Source organism: Onthophagus taurus, chromosome 1 (assembly GCF_036711975.1).
Source record: "Onthophagus taurus isolate NC chromosome 1, IU_Otau_3.0, whole genome shotgun sequence".
In the NCBI taxonomy this organism is placed as follows: domain Eukaryota; kingdom Metazoa; phylum Arthropoda; class Insecta; order Coleoptera; family Scarabaeidae; genus Onthophagus; species Onthophagus taurus.
The window spans coordinates 2,292,934-2,305,615 of record NC_091966.1 but is presented as its reverse complement, the minus strand read 5'-3'; the positions used below and the strand labels follow the sequence as shown (position 1 = coordinate 2,305,615).

General features: G+C 32.7%; 1 protein-coding gene and 1 long non-coding RNA gene across 5 annotated transcripts in view; one reads left to right on the top strand and one right to left on the bottom strand.

The window, feature by feature from the left end:
• The window catches only part of LOC111423600 (follistatin-related protein 5-like), a 245,206-nt gene that overhangs the window by 153,672 nt on the left and 78,852 nt on the right, over positions 1 to 12,682 (top strand). The gene's annotated exons all lie outside the window — the stretch shown is intronic.
• LOC139429008 (uncharacterized) lies at positions 9,827 to 10,845 on the bottom strand. Of its 3 annotated transcripts, none has more exons than XR_011639722.1 (3): positions 10,744 to 10,845; positions 10,283 to 10,537; positions 9,827 to 10,223 (listed from the first exon to the last, which is right to left on the bottom strand). It is a non-coding gene; the product is annotated as an uncharacterized lncRNA (long non-coding RNA). The 3 variants fall into 3 exon arrangements; XR_011639723.1 differs by lacking the exon at positions 10,744 to 10,845 and having other exon boundaries at positions 9,827 to 9,913; positions 10,101 to 10,223; positions 10,283 to 10,610; XR_011639721.1 differs by lacking the exon at positions 10,744 to 10,845 and having other exon boundaries at positions 10,283 to 10,610.

Sequence of the window (12,682 nt, the reverse complement as noted above, 5' to 3'; positions counted from 1 at the left end):
AAATCACTTCAGGTTTTTTTCTGGGAGTTAAGTACCGATTTATATCTTAAATGAAAGTTTAAAATATTCTCTTTAAAATGATGTATGATAATCTATAAGTTAAGAACAACATTTGTTACAAAAGAATTTTTAAAGATTTTATCTCATAAGAAGGGATATTTTTTTAAAACAAACTTTAAAAAATCACTTCCGGTTTATTTCTAGGAATGAAGACATCATTTATATCTTAAATTAAAGCTTAAAGTGTCCTCTTCAAGACGATGTGACTTATGGAGTGTGTTATTAATACAATTTTGAAGATAAAATTTTTTGAAATATATTTGTTGTAAGTTAGGTTAATTTATGTCAATGTCAAATTATAAAAATCACTTCGAGTTTATTTCTGGCAGTTAAGCAACGATTTATATCTTAAATGAAAGCTTAAAATATTCTCTTTAAAATGATGTATGATAATCTACAAGTTAAGAACAACATTTGTTGGAAAAGAAATTTTAAAGATTGTGTTTCATAAGAAAGGATATTTTTTTAATGCAAACTTTAAAAAATCACTTTCGGTTTATTTCTCGGAATGAAGACATGATTTATATCTTAAATTAAAGCTTAAAGTTTCCTCTTCAAGACGATGTTACATATGCAGTGTGTTATTAATAGAATTTTGGAGAAAAAGATGTTTGAAATATATTTGTTGTAAGTTAGGTCAATTTATGTCAATGTCAAATTATAAAAATCACTTCAGGTTTATTTCTGGGAGTTAAGTAACGATTTATATCTTAAATGAAAGCTTAAAATCTTCTCTTTACGATGATGTATGATAATCTACATGTTAAGAGCAACATTTGTTAAAAAAGAATTTTTAAAGATTGTGTCTCATAAGAAAGGATATTTTTTTAATACAAACTTTAAAAAATCACTTCCGGTTTATTTCTAGGAATGAAGACATGATTTATATCTTAAATTAAAGCTTAAAATGTCCTCTTCAAGAGGATGTGACTTATGGAGTGTGTTATTAATACAATTTTGAAGATAAAAATTTTTGAAATATATTTGTTGTAAGTTAGGTTAATTTATGTCAATGTCAAATTATAAAAATCACTTCGAGTTGATTTCTGGGAGTTAAGCAACGATTTATATCTTATATGAAAGCTTGAAATATTCTCTTTAAAATGATGTATGATAATCTACATGTTAAGAACAACATTTGTTAGAAAAGAATTTTTAAAGATTGTGTTTCATAAGAAAGTATATTTCTTTAATACAAACTTTAAAAAATCACTTCCGGTTTATTTCTAGGAATGAAGACACGATTTATATCTTAACTTAAAGCTTAAAGTGTCCTCTTCAAGACGATGTTACATATGCAGTGTGTTATTAATAGAATTTTCGAGAAAAAGTTTTTTGAAATATATTTGTTGTAAGTTAGGTTAATTTATGTCAATGTCAAATTATAAAAATCACTTCGAGTTGATTTCTGGGAGTTAAGCAACGATTTATATCTTAAATGAAAGCTTAAAATATTCTCTTTAAGATGATGTATGATAATCTACATGTTAAGAACAACATTTGTTAAAAAAGAATTTTTAAAGATTGTATTTCATAAGGAAGGATATTTTTTTAATGCAAATTTTAAAAAATCACTTCCGGTTTATTTCTCGGAATGAAGACATGATTTATATCTTAAATTAAAGCTTAAAGTGTTCTCTTCAAGAGGATGTGACTTATGGAGTGTGTTATTAATACAATTTTGAAGATAAAAATTTTTGAAAAATATTTGTTGTAAGTTAGGTTAATTTATGTCAATGTCAAATTATAAAAATCACTTCAGGTTTATTTCTGGGAGTTAAGCAACGATTTATATCTTAAATGAAAGCTTAAAATATTTTCTTTACGGTGATGTATGATAATCTACATGTTAAGAACAACATTTTTAAAAAAAGAATTTTTAAAGATTGTGTCTCATAAGAAGGGATATTTCTTTAAATCAAACTTTAAAAAATCACTTCCGGTTTATTTCTAGGAATGAAGACATGATTTATATCTTAAATTAAAGCTTAAAGTGTCCTCTTTAAGAGGATGTGACTTATGGAGTGTGTTATTAATACAATTTTGAAGATAAAAATTTTTGAAATATATTTGTTGTAAGTTAGGTTAATTTATGTCAATGTCAAATTATAAAAATCACTTCGAGTTTATTTCTGAGAGTTATGTAACGATTTATATCTTAAATGAAAGTTTAAAATATTCTCTTTAAAATGATGTATGATAATCTACAAGTTAAGAATAATATTGGTTAGAAAAGAATTTTTAAAGATTGTGTTTCATAAGAAAGGATATTTTTTTTATATAAATTTTAAAAAATCTGGGATTGAAGAGAGATTTCTTTTTGTGCACATTCTGCCCTTTTCACTATATTTCTGAGTACCTTTTGTTTTTCTTTACCTTTATTCCATCTTAAAACCTTCCTCCCAGCTTTATATTGTATCCCTACAGCTTTTTTGTGCTCCTTAACTTTGATAACGATTTTTGGCCTTCCTTATCGAAATTCTCTTAATCCACCGAAGTTAAACACTTCATAAATGTGAGGTAAAATTTCATTTGTATGAATATTACTTAAAACTTAGATTCAATATCGAAACTTTTAAAATTACATCACTGGATAGAGAGTCACCATAAAATTTAAAAGAAAGAATCGAAATAAATCGATTTAAAGTCGCATTCCTCAAATTAGAAAAAAAAGAAACTTTTTCCCATCTCAAGAAAATCCGTGTTGGCCACCCTCCTTAGTTCCGCCACCGCGAGTTCGGCCCCTTTATTTTTTCGCTCTCTCCTTTTTTAATCAAACTTTGACCGAACTTTTCAATAAAATCGTTCCGCACAAGCAAGAAAACTTTTAATTCGTCCGATCTCCCATAGTTTCGGTCGCTTAATAACCGAAAAATCGGGCTGAAATTTAACGAACCGTCCATAATTAGATCGCCGTTCAGGAGTCCCCTCGGTTGAGGTTGTGTGTCAAACGGACGAGCTGTCCATTGTTTTCCGGGAACGGCTCCCGTGGTCGGATTTTCCGGTCGCTTCTATAATCGGGTTCGGTTTTACGGAACAATAATATTTCACGGAAACATAACATGCTCTTCATACCGGACGTGAAGTGGTTTTATCGTTATCGTTACCATTAAATACATCGAGGGGGTGAAACGCTTCAATAACAGTTTTTTTTTATCGTTGATGATTCAAAAATAAAGAAATTAATCTTTTTTTGGCAAAATTTGTTTTACAGGCTAGCTAAATGAGTTAAATATTTTTGTATGGAAAAGTCTAGAAAAGCATTGGGGTTTTAGTTGAGTCGGTAAGTGGTAGCATCCGCTGGTAGCCGATTAGTCGATCTCGGGCAACAACGTTTCCCAAGTTTCCTACGGGAATTCGAACGCCACGTATACGGTTAAGGGAGGTAGCAGCTTCCGCTTTCCTCTGGAACTTTTGCAACCAGCGGCTCAGTTTTCGTAACGAAGTTACCGATCGCGTTCAAGAATAAACGTCGGGCGTAAAGAACCGAAAGTTGTCGTTTAGAGGAATTAGACCTACCCCCAAAAACTTTCTGCCTTTCTTTCCCCACCCCCCATAAAAACCCAACTCTCCACCACATTTCTATTTATGTTCCTAACACTCTCCAATCTTTTTAGGTATTAATAATTTCCCTAAATAAGATCATACAAGTTAATTGCAAGAGGAATAATAATCCTTATCTGCAAAACCAGAGGTTTCCGTAATCCAATTGAACAGAAACGCAATATACTACAATGGTACATATGGACGGGTTTACAACCCCTTTTGGAAAATGGGCCGTTCACAATCGCGTGTGCATTGAATTTGAACACCCGGGGCGGCGGTTCACCCTCTGGCGGCTGTCGCAGACGCTAATTTGCGAAATGGAGCTGACGTCGCGAAGCGCCAAGAGAACTGTTTGAAAAGAGACGGAGAGCAACTACAATAGCTACGCAACAGACAGTGAGAACGAATTTCGTGGAGTTTTGGTGAGTTGCGTTTTGGGACGATTGTCGTGGGATGGCGCTGCAGGTTTAAGTGGATCGTTTTACGCGGCTAACACGATTGTTGCCACCTACCGAAAGCTTTACATCTATGAAGAAATCGACACCGCTAGGAATATCATAAATGGTGGATGCGCCGGGTTTCAAATTTAATTATATACTCTATTTCTTAAATCGGGGGAGTGTTTTCAAATTGAAGCGGCAAAAAGAAGAGTTGCTATTGGTCAGTTTCCAGCAAAAATCATACTAGGAAAAACTCCAAATAATAATCCTCACAGTTTTAATTCTAGTTCTAGGTCTCGTGTTAGTTCTAGTGATAGTGCTGGTGTAAAATTAGAACTAACACAAGATCTAGAACTAGAATCATTCGGGTTTAGCCGTCTTGAGAGACGTGCAGCTAAATCCGAATGTTTCTAGATCTAGGTCTAGTGTCAGTTCTAGTTTTAGACTAGCACTATTACTAGAACTAACACTAGACCGAGAACTAGAAACATTCGGGTTTAGCCGCACGCCTCTCAAGACGGCTAAACCCGAATGATTCTAGTTCTAGGTCTTGTGTTAGTTCTAATTTTACACTAGCACTAGGAAAAACTCCAAATAATAATCCTCACAGTTTTAATTCTAGTTCTAGGTCTCGTGTTAGTTCTAGTTTTGGACTAGCACTATCACTAGAACTAACATAAGATCTAGAACTAGAATCATTCGGGTTTAACCGTCTTGAGAGACGTGCGGCTAAATTCGAATATTTCTAGTTCTAGGTCTAGTGTTAGTTCTATACCTTTTCAAGCTCAAATTGGCACTAATCAGAATCAAAATGACATTAGTCAAAATCAAATTGACAATAATCAAAATTAAAATGGCATTAGTCAATATCAAATTGGCAATAAACAATATCATATTGGCATTAATCAACAAATTTAGCACTAATCAAAAGCAAATTGGCATTAAACAAAATCAAAATGACATTAGTCCATATCATATTGGCACCAAACAATATCAAGATCAGGTGTGTTTACTTATACCTATAAAATGAATACGTATATGTAGTACTAGTACAAACCTAGAGATGGCGCTGCGAGCGCTATTTGCAATCTGTATTATCTACACAAAACAAAGTGCGCATGCGTGGTTATACTTTCAACAAGTATCAGTGTTTTGTTCGACAGATTCAATCATTACTATTATGCCAAAAGAGGCTTGTCAAACTGCCCAAATTTTAAATTTTTTTGATAATGTGTTTGACTCGGTGAATGGAACCTTAAAAAGGAACAAAGAAGGCAAACCACTCAAGATGATTGTGACCAAATCGAGTGAACACCGAAACTTTTGGAGATGTATGGTAATGAAATAGTAAAATGCAATGTTCATCAACACTGCAGTTTACTATTTTTTTTTATGCATTGTTGTTTTAGATATCTAATTTTCTTTTTTATTATTATAATATATATATTATTATATTCAGTAAATTTTAAATAAAAATATTTAATTAATAAATGTAGCTTTTTTTTATTTAAAAACAAATAAACAAAACCACTATACTATATAAAAATTATCCATTTAAATTTCGCGGCTTATCGAAAGAAGTACTAGTACATTCCGCTAATGGCGCTGAATTTCATTTCGACCAAATAATGGTGGGGAGTAAAGCTTCTATATACATATATATAATATATTTTTCTATGATCAAGATGGTATGAAAAATAAATGTATAAATCGGTGTCAAACAATTATTAACTTATCGGTTATTATCAAGTTTATGGTAATTTATTGCGAGATTTCAACTATTATATTCACACGAGATGCCTTATTTAAAGAAAAATGCTGCTGCAAATCTGAGGACACAGATTTGCGCTTTGTATAATGCCAATGGTGACTGGCGTAATCTTGCAAACGTACTACAGGTGCCAAAAAGAACCGCGTATCGATGGGTTAACAACCAAGAACAACCGGAAAAGCAGCGAGGAGGTAAACGTAGAGCTAAAATAACTGATGAGCACCGTCAATTCATGGAAAATCCTAAATTTACTCTTAAAGGACTGAGTAAAAAAATCCGTGAAGATTTTGCACTCAATGTCTCCAACGAATGCGTTCGACAGCATCTCAATGGATTGATGTTTACTTTGAAGACTGCTCGTAGAGAACCAGAGAACGCGAATAGTATTCAAACGAAAACAAGCAGGAGTATTTATGTAGAAAATTTATTGGATCTTCAAGCACAAAATATACCTATCATATACGTGGACAAGACAAACTTTAATTTGTTCATATCGCGGACTCAGGGTCGTTAAAAAAAGGGACTCGCTGCACAACAGTGTCTGCAGGTTGCAGAGGGTCGAATATTCACCTAATAGGATGCATTGGAAACATGAGGCTAATTCATACCGAACTACGTCGGGGCTCTTTCAAGAAGCCGGAAGCAAATGAATTTGTGAGGCAATGCCTAAGAAGAGCGCAAGGCCTTTACCAAACTGGAGTTGCATTAGTTATTGATAATGCTCCATGTCACTCTACTATTGAAGAGGTTTTTGTAGAAAACGAATTTGAACACCATACACTTTTACGACTAAGTCCGTACAGCCCTATGTTTAATCCTATTGAACAAGCGTGGTCTGCATTAAAAGCAGGAGTAAAAGCAGATATGGCTGTACAGCTAAATAACATCTTGGCTGGTGCTGACCGGGATCATCTAACTCAAACAGAATATCGAATGCAGAAATTAGAGAACACCGTTCATAATAATATGGACAAGATTACTGTTGCCAATTGCGCAATGTTTATTGCCCACATCCAACGATTTATCCCTTCTGCATTGAATATGCAAGATATAAATTTTTAAGAGTGTTATTTAAAACATAACGTTACCTACTTTCTTAAGTAATATAATTGTTATCTACTGTGTTTGTAAGTCAATAAAATGTTTTTGCCCATTTCATTTTATTTAATGCTGATATATAATTTTATTTCCATGTCAATTTAAAATTCATAAGTGCCAATATGATATGGACTAATGTCATTTTGATTTTGTTTAATGCCGATTTGCTTTTGATTAGTGCTAAATTTGTTGATTAATGCCAATATGATATTGTTTATTGCCAATTTGATATTGACTAATGCCATTTTAATTTTGATTATTGTCAATTTGATTTTGACTAATGCCAATTTGAAATTGACATTGCCAATATGATTTTGACTAATGTCATTTTGATTCTGATTAGTGCCAATTTGTGCTTGAAAAGGTATAGTTTTAGACTAGCACTATCACTAGAAATAACACTAGACCGAGAACTAGAAACATTCGGGTTTAGCCGCTCGTCTCTCAAGACGGCTAAACCCGAATGATTCTAGTTCTAGGTCTTATGTTAGATCTAGTGATAGTGCTAGTATAAAACTAGAACAAACACTAGACCTAGAACTAGAAACATTCGGATTTAGCCGCACGTCTCCGAATGTTTCTAGTTCTCGGTCTAGTGTTAGTTCTAGTTTTATTTCAATAAAAATATTCAACATAGTGATATTTTATGTTAACTAAGAAAGATATCCGTCCGAAAAGTAGATGGAAATACAAAGGTAAAGTTTGTTGCCAACTGTAGGCTCTTTTTCAGGACCGTTTTTTTACAGACGCCGACAGATATTGACGGACGAAAACTGGGAATAAGATAGTCCAAGGTCATCTTTTTCTGAATATGTAAACCATTTCTTGAATTTCCTTCTGATAATAGCTGCACAAGGCCGTGAAGTTTGGTAATTTTGAGGTAATTTGAATGCAGTGCGACGTTTCTTATTTTTTTATGAATTTCTCTCATTATCAACATACCGGCGGTTTAGGATTTAGGAAAACTCGGTTTAGGATAGAGAAAAGACCAAGATTTCCAACCGTGTGCTTAGTTTTTCGTTATCTTTCTAGATATCAAAGATATGGGCCCGAGAAGTAGGTGGAAATATAAGGGAAAGAATTTGTTGCTGGGCGATTTGTTGCTATCGTGTTGCCGGTCTTATTTTTGGATGTTTTATTTCTGAAATTAATCCGCATAATATGAAGTGATACTCTACCTTCTAACACATTTATATGGCACTAATAAAGAGAATCGGAAAATCCTCTAAATTAACTTTCATATTCGTGAACTTTGTTGAAAGTGAGATTAAAGAAAACTTTTTTCTCCAAAACGATAGGGATTTAAACAATGAAACTTTTTGAGGTTATAAAGGAATGTTTAAGGCTAAGTTATACCAATTTTAATCTTTTTTAGATGAACAGTTCATTATAGATTAAATTTTAAGTCCTCTTTATTTCATATTTGTTAAAAATGTAGGTAAGGAAACAAATTATTTTCTTTGAAACGGTTAGGTTTTAGGAAATGAAACCTCTTGAGGTGGTAGAGGAATGTTTGAGGTTCGGTTATACCAAATTAGAAATTTTTATAAGATAATATTCATTTGGTACAAATTTTTAAAATCCACCTACTTCAATTGACGTTTCTTGAAAATGAGGTTAAGCAAAAAAATTTTTTCTCCGAAGCGATTAGGATTTAAGAACTGAAATTTTCTGTGGTTTGAAAGGAAGATTTTATGCTAGTTTGTACCCAATTTGAAATTTCTATAATAAACAATTCATTAAATATAAACTTTTATAACTGCTTTATTTTGACGTTTCTCGAAATTGAGGTTAAAGCACAAAAACACTGTTTTCTTTGAGACAGTGAGAACGAATTTCATAGAGTTTTGGTGAGTTGCGTTTAAGTGTAAGTAAAGTTTAAGCTTTACATCTATGAAGAAATCGAGGCCGCTAAGAATATCATAAATGGTGGATGCGCCGGGTTTCAAATTTGATTATATAGGTACTCTATTTTTTAATTCAGAAGAGTGTTATGAAATTGAAGCGGCAAAAAGATGAGTTGCTATTGGTCAATTTTTAGCAAAAATCGCACTAGGAAAATTCGAGATGCTGCCGCCCGCCTAGAAACGCCAAAATGTTTTATCAATAACATATCAGATAATTACATCCATAGATAACTTATATAGATGTGACATTTACGTAAAATTTTTGTACACGGCACCAGCGCTCCGAACGGCTCGGCCCATTACTAATATTAAATAGCGGCTAATGTGATAAATCTGAAATATTAAATTTTGCAAATTTTTTTGTGTGGAATTAAATAAAAAAAATAAAGACATTTGTGGATTTTAATAATCTTTTTATTAAAATTATTATCATAACCATAAAGTCTTATTTTAATATAAAAGAACAATAACTATAAACAATGTGTAATGATCTAATGATTAATGATACACTGTTAAAAATTTTACGAAGTGATTTAACTCTTTCGATATAAGATGAAATATTACCGCGAAAAAGTGGTAAATTTAACTAAATTCTAATAGGTTGCAACACATTTGAATGTCAAAATAACTTTGTTAAAAGATGTTAAAAATACGGTGTTAATCTGTTTATTCCTCACAGTGTAATTTTATACTTTATAACACCTTATACCCCTTTCCATTTTGTAGCATTAAATGTAATGCCAATATTTTGTCATCAAGTGTATAACGCCTCTTCTGCAACCTTCTTTCTTCGTTGTCATATTGGCTCAAAAAAAAAGGATTGTTTTAGTCTGTCTAAACTTGAAATTGACTGCTTAAAAAATTGTCTCTTTGGTAATAATTTTCTTTTATTTCTTTAGGATGTTATACTCTGGCGCTGGAATTTCCTCTTATACATCACTGCTTTCCTGTATAAATGTTGGGCTTTTGGTGATAAGTCGTCTTGTTTGTGGACACCAACTTCCTCCAATAAACTCTCCCTTTGTTTAGCTGTCAAAAAATATCCAATAATGATCCCGATTAACGCTGTTTCCCCATTAAGCGGGGTTACGCTGTAATATGAAATCAAACTTTAAAAAAATTATACTACATTCTTTTGTAATAAAAGGGAAATTAAACGTTTTTTGAATGATGTTTCGTTTATTAATAAATAACTCTTATTAAGAGTTATATGCCATTATAGGTAATTTAACCAGAGCTCTTCAAAATAAACGATTTATAAAACACATAATTTCTTACCTGAAGTCTCCAATGAGATTGCACTGGTGGATGTTGAAGCAACCTAAAGTCCCATATCTGCATGTGGAGTAGTGGGCGTGTTATTCGAAGCACTTGAAGTACTGACTTCTAAGTACTGATATCCTACATGTGAAAAAAAATGCCTCAGTCCTGACAACATTTTGACAATTTTATACACATACTGGCAAATTTAATGATGGTACTACTCCTTTCAACAATTTGTTGTTACGTCCAACATCCTCTCGTCGAAAAGGCTTATCACAAACTCGAAAATTATTATAAACCCTCAATTGTTCACACTGAAGCAGGTTTTCTCGCACACAACATAAAACCCATCTTTGATATATTTCTGGATACATTTGTGGGTTTGGAAATCGGTAGAAACTTCCATACCTTTGTACGCATACACTAATGGCGCAACTTTTTGACATTTTCTGCTACAAGAAAATAAGATGCATATATATTTATTTTACAAATACCTAATCCAGTTCCATAATCAATGTTTAAATTTCAGAGTTTTTTATGAGCATTAGTTTCCATATTATTTTAAGGGCAACTTATATTTAAAAATTTATTATGAAACTGGAGATCATAATATAATAATATGAAATAAATAAAAAAAAAGTATATCAAATGTACTTACCACGAATAAAATTTCGTAAATTTCTTTAAAATTTACTATCAAACACAAAGCCGCATCAAAACACTAACCAACTTGACAAACAACTTAGAAAACAGAAGAAAAACAAATTGACGAAACGACTACTTAAATCCTAAAATATTTTTTAATTTAAACTGCCAAGATAAAGTAGATATCTACATAATATAACGCAATATAACGCCATCTATCCCGTCGGCCCGATACTAAAAATGACGTCACTTTGTACGAACACGACGTTAATAAGTGCCAGGGGTATGATTACATCTTTTAAAGTCACCAAAATCTACAAATTCAGGCTACACTCTGATAATGTAGACTAAAGTTTTGATCTTTTCTAATGTGTTACCCTTACAACGTTCAGAAATGTAAAATCTGGTTCCAGCAATCAATATACCATTTTCAGGTCCATTCTTTACAGATTTACTATTCTGCAAAGCTACTTTATCAGAGTTTAGAAAGTGTCTTGCTTTATTTGTTATCTTACTTTTCATCGAAATACGTTTGTTGAGTACTTAAATGATCTAATGATTCTAGTTCTAGGTCTTGTGTTAGTTCTAATTTTACACTAGCACTATCACTATAACTAACACTAGACCGAGAACCAGAAACATTGGGGTTTAGCAGCACGTCTCTCAAGACGGCTAAACCCGAATGATTCTAGTTCTAGGTGTTATGTTAGTTCTAGTGATAGTGCTAATGTAAAACTAGAACTAACACTAGACCTAGAACTAGAAAGTATCGGGTTTAGCCGTGCGTCTGAAGACGAATCATTCGGTGCGTCTGAAGACGCACGGCTAAACCCGATACTTTCTAGTTCTAGGTCTACTGTTAGTTCTAGTTGTATTTCAATAAAAATATCCAACATAGCGATATTTTATGCTAACTGGCGCTACCTATCACCTACCAGCCGACTTAAGAGAGGTACCTACAGCTAAACGAAATGTTTAGTTCTAGGTTTAGTGTTAGTTCTAAAGCTAATATTAGTCTAGTTTTCTTTGTTATTTAGCGCTAGATTAATGTATATTTTTATTGAGCTATAACGGGCACTGCCTTCCCCGTATTAATCCGTTATATCGAGGTTTTAGTGTAATGTCAAATTATATTGACATGTTGCATTTTATGTGGGACAAAGTAAATAGTAGGTACACCCCAAAGATAGTAGAATCTAACAGGACTGCTACATCCCTTGACAATGTGCCCGCACACTAAGTCACATCATTTTCCACGCTCAGTTAACTGTCATTGTGTCTTATGCGTTTGGTGTGTATTTTTAGAGGTTATATCGTATATCGTAGACGTATTCATATTACCTTCAAAAGTAAATCAAATGTCTATCATATTACCTCTAAAAACACACAGCAAACGCATAGAACTCAATGACAGTTAACTGGGCGTGACAAATAGTGTGACGTAGAGTATGGGCAACCAACCCGTAGTGGGCTACAAAACACCATTGTTGTTGGCATTTGGGTACGCCCTGGTTTTTATTATGTTTAAACAAAATATAAAAAAAAAAATTACACTGTGTAAACGTGACTTTTCATTTTACTCCTCCGAATTAAAAAATAGAGTACATGTAGAAAACTTTATATGATATTTTATCAACAAATAAACTAAACAAATAAAAATACGAGTATTTATTAATAAATACGTAACAATAATTGATGTTGTATAAGCTTTTAATACAATAAATAACGTTCGGATTGAACGCTATAATTCTCTGATATGACATGGAAGTGACGGTTGGATGGATCATTCCGGTTTGCTGGTTGATCGGGGGTGGGCATTTAATTGAACCATAACTTGCGCGCGATCTCGCGAACGACGGACGGACATAGATGAAGAGTGTCGCGATTTATGGACGTCGTGATCGTAATAATCCCCCAGATTACAATTAGCTTTTGTGGCTGGCAAATGGCGT